Source organism: Microtus ochrogaster, chromosome 22, assembly GCF_000317375.1.
Source record: "Microtus ochrogaster isolate Prairie Vole_2 chromosome 22, MicOch1.0, whole genome shotgun sequence".
Classification (NCBI taxonomy): domain Eukaryota; kingdom Metazoa; phylum Chordata; class Mammalia; order Rodentia; family Cricetidae; genus Microtus; species Microtus ochrogaster.
In genome coordinates, this window is record NC_022023.1 from 1,980,233 (window position 1) to 1,989,385 (window position 9,153).

The 9,153-nt window shown below is 39.7% G+C and overlaps 1 protein-coding gene across 1 annotated transcript in view; it reads left to right on the forward strand.

Annotated features, from left to right (window-relative positions):
- Positions 1-9,153, forward strand: part of Acer3 (alkaline ceramidase 3) — a 67,935-nt gene that overhangs the window by 17,163 nt on the left and 41,619 nt on the right. The gene's annotated exons all lie outside the window — the stretch shown is intronic.

Consider the following 9,153-nt stretch of genomic DNA (forward strand, 5'->3'; position numbering starts at 1 on the left):
CTTAGTGTGTGCCCGTTAGCTTGTCTCTGCACTGAACCAGTAGGATCTCCGCTATAAATTTAGATTTCAGGGGAACTCAAGGTTGAGATTCACAGTGGGTCATATTGTGTTGCTACTCAAGTAGTATGTAGTGATTTTTTAAAATTCATGTCCTGGTACTCTTAATACTGTACTCCTACATATTCAAAACTATATTTGGCTTACCTAATATAAGATATGGGGAGAAAGATTGACCTTAAGTTTTCTTAAGATGGATTTTACTTTAGCTACTTTTTACCATTTGCTAAATTTTTCCAACAACTTGAAAACCAGCATTATTGTATGCTCCATTTTAAATGTGCGTGGGTCTGTCTGGACCTTCCAGTCGGTCTTGGTGAGCTCTCTGGTTCCAGCATCACATCATCTGGATGATTTGTGTGTTCAAGTGTGCACTCACATGTGTGTGCATTTATATTGTCTTAGGCTTAGGACCATATGCATGCCATACAAGTGTTTTACCACTGAACTGTGTCTGCTGCCCTGTTTTAATTAATTTTTATATAACTTCTTAATTGCTTCAATTGTGGTTCTACTTTCAGTATCTGTATCCATGTTCCCTGTCACCAGAAGAAAAAAAACACTGCTGGTAGATAATAGGTCTTTGTATTATTTTTTAGGGCCAACAGTAAGTGAACATAATTTTATTGGATACTTTTTGGAACCAGGAAGGGAAAAATGAGAATGATACAGTCTAAATATAGTTTATGCCAACTAAAATTTATGTGGAAATTAAATTTGCAATGTACCATTATTGTGAGTTGAGACTTTTTGGAAGTCATTAGGTCATGGGTATTCCGAGCACAGATGATTTGTCTTAGAGTGAGCCTGACGTCTCCCTAATTCTTGTGTACACCGTTCTTCCTTCATCCACCAGGTTATGATGTAGCATGAAGCCCTCGCTAATTTCTGCCTCCAGAACAGTGACGTAAATAAGCTGTCCAGTCCCTGGTGTTTTGTTATTGCAAAACATATCTTAAGACAGGAAGAAAAGTAGAATAGGGCTAAAGAAAGGGACATTTACTCGGGACACTAGTTCGAGATGGCTTTTTTGCTTCCTGTATAAATGTAGGAAATTCTAGCCCCTCATTTGTAACAAAGGAAAGTGTATTAGGTTAATGCTCCTTAAGTTTTTTGTTGAAGCATTCATAGAGGTAGAGAGAAGTGAAAACAAATGCCTGTGTCTGAAATTGTAACTATGCACAGCATGCCATAAATAATATTTTTAATACATATAAAAGGATTTTGTATATGTGCGTGCACACTTGCTTTGGTGATTATATCATTGACCGTTATAGTAAAAAATGGAAAAAAGGTAAATATTGATTGCTAGAAAAGTATGTGAATAAAATATTATGTAGTTTTATACTAAAATATTATAAGCCAGTAAAATGAAATGAAATTATTTCAGATATTGAAAACATGATCAGGGCTTTGGCTCAGGTCCATCTTTATATATTTGCATTTTTTTCCTATCACTAAACAAACACAGTCATCAACTGAGATATGAAGAACTCTTGAGTTGTATAATACAAAAAGCTCTTGTATCTAGAGCTATTTGTCCTTTATTCTACCACTTATTTTTAATTCTGCTTTAAATCTCTGGTGGTTAGCATATGAAAGCTTCTTTGTTGCTGGAGAATGAAAGGAACTTTGCAAAGAAATGATTGTTTTCAAGGGTTTGCGTTCTTGAAACATTTTTATACTTGTGTCACCTATTGTCATCTAGAGCTCCAGCCTCCAGAGCAACACCAGGGATTTTCAAAACTTGGGTTTTTTGTTGTCGTTGTTTTCTCTTATATTATGATTAATGACCTGTAAAAGACTTATGGTACCCCTGCTACTGTTCCAACTGAGTGTTCTTTTCTTTTAAATGCTAAGGATTGAACCTGTGACCTCCATACTGGGCAAGATTCTGTTACTGACCTCCACCACTAATGGAAATCTTTCCTCTTCCTGCTCTTAAAAGTTCCTGAGAGGGCTGATGAGCTGGGTCAGTGGGTGAAGGTGCTTGCCCTCGAATCTGATGAGCTAAGGTGCAGCTCTGGAACCTGTAAGACTGACCTCCTATGTAGGCTGTGGCACAGGTGCCCTACCACACGCCTCATGCACATGTGCACATACAGTAACAATTAAATCAGGAAGAGTGCTATTTCTTTACATTTTTAGACTTCATAAAAGTCTAAAAGTCAACTGGATTCTCCCTTTTTCCTTTGCATTTAGTCTATAATAATGTTTTGGATCAAGTGTATAAAAATATTAGGCTTTAAACACAGTTAGTTGGAAAAAAAAGTATTTTGTTAGCCTTCCTCAAAAATTGTGGGTGTTCTTTGATACTATACTAAAATTTAACAAGTTGTTGTAGACTTATGATAAGTTAAAACATAGACCTCCTTGACTGTGTCATTGACCCTGCTTTAGTGTGTCACTTCAAATACATCAGTTCTACTTGCATTTCAAATGATCTTTTACCAAATCCGTATGATTTTATAAGGATTATGCCTCAGTCATTTGGGAAAAAAAGGTTCACTGTTGATATAGGACTTTTAGATATAAGGTACTTATTTAATATTTTTAAAATTCACATTTGTTAATATAACACCTTGGCATTGCCAGATAAGCCTGTAAGTTTTGTCAAGCTGTCAGTCTCACAGAGGTAGTTACAGGATTTTCAAAACTGAGTTTTGCTTGAAAAGCTAATATTTTGTCATTAGGAAAAAGCCACAAATTGTTTATCTCAAAGGAACATTCACTTTGCTTATTTCCTGAAAGAACTTCTATATTCCCAAGAATAAATAGTCATAATTTACCTGTCAATTCTTTCAAGTTAAAATGGTGCTCATGAAAAAATCAGGTAGTTAAACTCAATCTTAAAACAGACTCATATATGCTTCTCCTAGAGAGCAGCCTTGTGAATCTGATGACTACAAACTTGGGTGTGTAGTAGTTGTCTATGTAAATTTTATTTCATGATAATTCCATGGCAGAGCATTAAATAATGTATACTCAAGAGCTGGGAGTGCGACTCTTAAAAACACGCAGAACTTGAGGTTTACCTGAACCCAGTTTACTTACCAACCTGCCTGTAGCCACCCCAGCCTCCTGGGTGATCAGGGACCTCCTGGAGTTCAAACCCAGCCTAAACCAGAGCTTCAGATAGGAAGGAGCTCCCAGTGCCAGTTCATTGCTGAGAATGCTTTCTTCAATCCCTGTTGCCATGCGGTGTTTCATAGGGCATTTTTCTGATTTTACTATTTTATACAGCACACTTGGTTGAAATATGGATGCCCAGGCATTAACTAGACCAACCTCCTGTAAATGTCCAAAAGAGTGTTGTTTTTATTGCAGCTGATTCTGATTTCCGCAGCAGAGAGTCTTGGATTGCTGTGAGAATTGGCCAGGGAGTGTAGGAATGCAGACGCTCTTATAGCTTGCAGTCTTCCCACTCTGTGACCAGCTCTTAAAAATAAAAGCTGGGCAGTATTTCTTCGTGAGGAGATTATACTCAGGAATTAAACCTGTGGGATAATAAAATGTGTGGATAAATATGTTCTAATATTATGGAGAATGGCTCAGCAGTTAAAAGCACTTGCTGCTATGGCAGAGGATCAGAGTTCGCTTCCCAGCACCCACATAACTGCTCACAACCATGTGTAACTCCTTGCTCCCTCTTGTGGCCTCTTTGGGAACTGCATCTGTGTGGTGCACAACACACACAGTTGCACAAAACATTCATATCCATAGACAAAACCCTCATATACATAAAATGAAAATAAATTTCAAAACCTTTTCTAAAAACCATGTTTACTATATTATATATGGTGATTAAGAAATTCTTAAGAAAAATTTCCTTGTTATTATTTCACTTTTTTTTTTAAGACAGGGTTTGGTGCCTGTCCTGGAACTCACTCTGTTGCCCAGGCTGACCTCAAACTCACAGAGATTCACTTGCCTCTACCTCCCGAGTACTGGGATTAAAGGTGTGCACTACCACCACCTGGTCTGTTTCACTTTTTGATAAACCATGTGAATATTATATTTTAGTTTAAAAAATTATAGTTTGAAAAAGAATTGCTGATTTAGCTGGACATTGGTGGCACACACCTTTAACCCCAGCACTCAGGAGTTAGAGACAGGAAAATCTCTTGAGTTGAAGGCCAGCCTGGTCTACAGAGCGAGTTCCAGGACAGCCAGGTGACACAGAAAAAGCCTGTCTGGAAAAATCAACAACAACAAAAAGAATTGCTGCTTTAAAATATGTTATGTTTTTTCTTTTAAAAATTTGTTCAGTGATATTGTGGTGGTAAATAACGTTCATCAGAAGTTCAAGTCCATTTGGCACCTCAGAGTGTGACTTGATCTGATTATAGGGTGTTGGCAGATGTTATGGAAATCCTGGGATTAAATTATACCGGAGCTAGGGTGTTGTAGATCCAGTGACTGGAATTTTTGTAAGAACATGACATCACAGCGACTCAGGAAGAAGGAAGTGGGCAAAGTGGAGGTAGAGACCGAGATGGTGCGTTACAACCAGAGTGCCAGAGAGTGCCAGCAGCCACCAAAGCTCAGAGGAGCGAGCTCCACAGGGAAAGAGCTCTGCTGCCACCTTGACTTAAAACGTCTAACCTTCTCAGTAAGTTCATAAAGACACCAGGCTATGGTCGTTTGTTTGTTTTTTAAGATTTATTTATTTATTTTGTATACAGCATTCTGCCTCCATGTATGCCCGCACGCTAGAAGAGGGCGCCAGATCTCATTACAGATGGTTGTGAGCCACCATATGGTTGCTGGGAATTGAACTCAGGACCTCTGGAAGAGCAGCCAGTGCTCTTAACCTCTGAGCCATCTCTCCAGCCCGCTATGGTCGTTTGTTACGGCAGCCCTAGGAGACAACAGATATTCACAGTATTTTTAAACCTCTTTAAATAAGAAGCTATTAGCATTTGTGTGTGTGTGTGTCTGTGTGTGTGTGTGTGTAATATCACATACAGTGTGAGACTCTGCAATCATTTTTTAAGAGCAGTGGTAGGGTGCTAGAGAGATGGAACCCAGTTACAGAGTAGATAAGAATGTGTACTGCTCTTGCAAGAGGGCATAACTTTCATTTCTAGAATCTGTATTTCAGCCCCCTGTCACTAGCTCCAGAGATATCTGATTCTGGCTGCCCCTAGTGAGCAGTACTATTAGGTGGTGTGGCTTTGTTGGAGGAGGTGCATTACTAGGGGGAGAGCTTGGAGGTCTCAGAAGCTCAAGCCAGTTCTCTTGATGCTGCCTGCCTGCCTGCCCATCTGAGTGTAGAACTCTCAAGCTCCTTCTCCAGCACTGTGTCTGCCTGTGTGTCACCATGCTTCTCACCATGATGACAATGGACTAAACCTCTGAAACTCTCAGCCAGCCCCAATTAAATATTTTCCTTTATAAGAGTTTATGGTATCTTCACAGTAATTAACACACTTATACACATACCCACGTGCAAACCCACACATACATATAATTTAAAAATATATCTTTAAAAAGTAGTGACATCACTATTACATATTAAAAATAATAATGGTACTTTTATTTTTAAGTTATGGAACCTAGACTACTAATCTTTGGGAATCCTTACAGTCTTGAAGAATAAAGGAAAATATTTTCCCTCTTGTGACTACTTTAAGATTATTTTTAAATTTTTTGGGGTCGACTAGGGGTCGGCTAGATGGTTTAGAGGGTGGGTAAACGCACTTGTTGTAAGCCTGACAACCTGAGTTTGATGTTGGACCTACATGGTGGGAGGAGAGAACTGAGTCCTGCAAATATCTGTGTGCCTTTGGCATTCAGGCCCTGTCTGCTCCCTACACAAATAAGTCAGGGTAACAAAATTTTAAAAACAAAACTATTTTGCATATTTTAGGACAATATAAGAAATCGTTGCAAAGTAAAAACTTTAGTGAAAATAAATCATAAAAGTATAAATGTTGTCAGGGCTGGAGAAATGACTCGGTAGTTAAGAGTACTGGCTGTTCTTCCACAGACCTAGGTTCGGTTTCAGCACCCACATGGCAGCTGACAACTGTCTGTAACTCCAGTTCCAGGGGATCTCATAACCAATGCACATTAAAAAAAGAAGAAGAAGAAATGGTGTCCTTGGTGGAACTTTAGCAATATTAGGTGGTCCCATCTTATAAATTAAACTTAAAATGCATTATCATTTTTGTGTACATATTTAAATGTGCGTGCAAGTTCTTAAGGAATCCAGAAGAGGAACAGTCTGAAGTGAGTACCTAACCACTGTGGGTGCTGGGAGAGCAGTCAGCTCTCTCCACCACTGCCCACCTCTTGTAAATAATGAAGAGTGAATGAAAACTTCAGACGAAGTTAAAGTATGGAATTGTTACACCAAAGAAATTTGGAAAAAAGAGTGACTTCGTTAATTTTCATTGGACAAATTTAAAATAATGGCTGTTTTTTTCAAATTTTATTTTCTAGTTTCTATTGTATTGTTTTCTAGGCGTGGATGTTTAGCCTGCACACATATCTGTGCACCACTGTGACTCATGTCCTGTAGGCCAGTAGAGGGCATTGGCTCCCCTTGAGCTGGCATTACAGACCAGTTTTGAGCCACTGTGGAGGTGCTGAGAATTGAACCCAAGTTCTCTGGAAGAGCAGCAAGTGCTCTTAACCACTGAACATCATCTTGTATTTTTTCACAAGCCTAAACTCTGCTTCCATTGTATATTTCATTTTTATAGTGTATGGATTTAACTTTTTAAAAATATGAAAAATACATTTCATAAGCCATGGTGCAGTATTTTGTTTAATTTTTCATTTTTAACTATGTGTTTTTGTTTGTGTCCCTGTGTGGATATGTGCATGAGTGAGGTACCTTAGAGGTCAGAAGGCCTTGGTTTGGCTTGGTTTGGCTTGGTTTGGGATAGGGTCTCTCTCCATGGATAGGTCCTGCTGACCCAGGCTGGCCTTGAACTCACAGAGATCCACTTACTTCTGCCTCCGAAATGCTGGTAGTAAAGGTGTGCACCACCATGCATGGCCCAGAAGATACTGGGTATGCTGAGACCGAATACATATTATCTGATTGTATTTCTTAAATACATAATTGTTTAAATATTTTTATTTATACATTTTTAAATTCAGGTGTTAGTTAATAAATTGCCCCCATAGAATAGTGTGTTGCCTACTATAAACTGGAGAGATTATTCCCAGATCTCCCTGTCCTTTTCCAGCTCTGAAGTCCTAGGAGTTTTTAGCATTATTTAGACATTTCATGAAAATATTTGGCAAAATGAAATTTGGGGAGAGTTCAGGGTTACTTTACCGTGTTCACGTAGCTCATCTGCTGACAGTAGGAGTTCTTAGAAGTACCAGTAAAGCACGGTGGGTTTGTTTCTGCAGCTTTTAATGTGTCTATATTTGATTCTTAGCTCTTAGAGATGGTTATGTAGTTGCAGATTCATCTAAACTCTGAACTGCAGTAGCATCTAGTCACCTCAGGGCCTGCTCCTGTCAGCCTGCGAGCACTCTGGCTCCACCTACTGTCTGAGTTCCCTTCTAAACTTACCTTTGCTTGTTGACTTTCCTCCTGTCTTTCTCTTTTCCCTTGTGTATTATTAGTTGCTTTGTGGTCACTGTGACGGCAATGCTTGACAGACATAATCTGAAGATGTATCCTAGCTTCAGCTCACCCTGGCTGTGTCAGCTGGAAGCCCGAGTGTGGTGGGGGCTCTTCACATTGTGGGCCAAGAAGCAGAGTTTGTGACAGAAACAGGGGCTAGGCATAACCTTCAAGGACTTGCCCTTCATGACTCCTTCCTACCAGCTAGGCCCCATCTTCTACACATTCCAGAGCCTTCCAAAATAACATCACCAGCAGGGGAACAAGTGGTCAAATCATGAGCTTGTGGGGGAACTATTTCAGGTTCTCATCATAGCACCGTACTTTAATATATGAGTCTTTCTTGAGAAAAAAAAATGACTTTGTTAAGCAATTCTGAAGGTACCAGAATGTTGCCAGCCTGGCCTATAAATGGCGTCATATACAGGGACTGGTTAAACGTTTCAGATCTTTAAAATGTGTTTTTCCTTTTGTGTGTGTGCATTGTGTAAGAGGGTTCACTCACCTACACTCGTGGGTGTGCAGGCCAGAGGTTAGCGCCAGGGTTGTCCTCAGTCGCTCTCCACCTTACTGTCCGCCTGGCTAGCTCGAGAGCCCCTGGGATCCGCAGTGTCAACTCCAGCCCCAGTAGCTAGGGTTCCAGGTACACGCTACCACACTCAGCCCTTGGATGGCTCATGGGGAGCTGAGCTCATGTCCCCGTGGCTACACAGACAACACTTACTGAGCCGTCTCTCTAGCCTTCTTGAAAAGATTGTTTAATTCATTTAAATATACATCCAAGAAGAATTTTTTATTTAATAAATATTGTGTGGTGTATGGAATGTATTTTATTTCCAGAAACTAAGCTGTTTTTTATATAATTTTCAAGGAATTAATTCCAAGCCAAATTAAATTTTTAGCAGAAGTAATTTAGCCTTTATCTATGTATCATTCATCCTTTTAACACTTTAAATTACAAAACACCATAACCACATAAAAATATATGGAGAAGAAAAGGAAAATCATTATTCCACTTCATCTCCTATTTTTACGTGGTTGTTAGGGCCCCTCAGCAGCCACAGCCGAGTTCAGACATAGCCGATGAAAGTTTAACCACCACAGTCACTTATTGCCTGTTCTGTACTCCAAATTGAGGATTCCGTTCTATACTATCTTCAACTCTTTCTTTGACTGCCAGCAGGAGTTAAACTGTGTCAGTGGAGGGCACTAGAGATACATCACAGGAGGAAGGACTTTTCCTTCCTGGTATTGGTATCTTGGCCAGGCAACGTCTTGGTGCCGGTTCTTGAAGTCCAGGTGAAACTTGTACCATGTGCTCCTGCAAGCTCAGGAAGCTTCTCTTAATACCCAGGTCCTGAAGTTAATTCAAAGCACATAGTACCAGGAACTTCTCCCCACCCTTGCAGGGCGGTCAGCTTTTGCTGGCATCTTAGAAGACAGCTTTCTTTCTGATGGTGAGAGGTGTGTGTGTGTGTGTGTGTGTGTGTGTGTGTGTGTGTGTG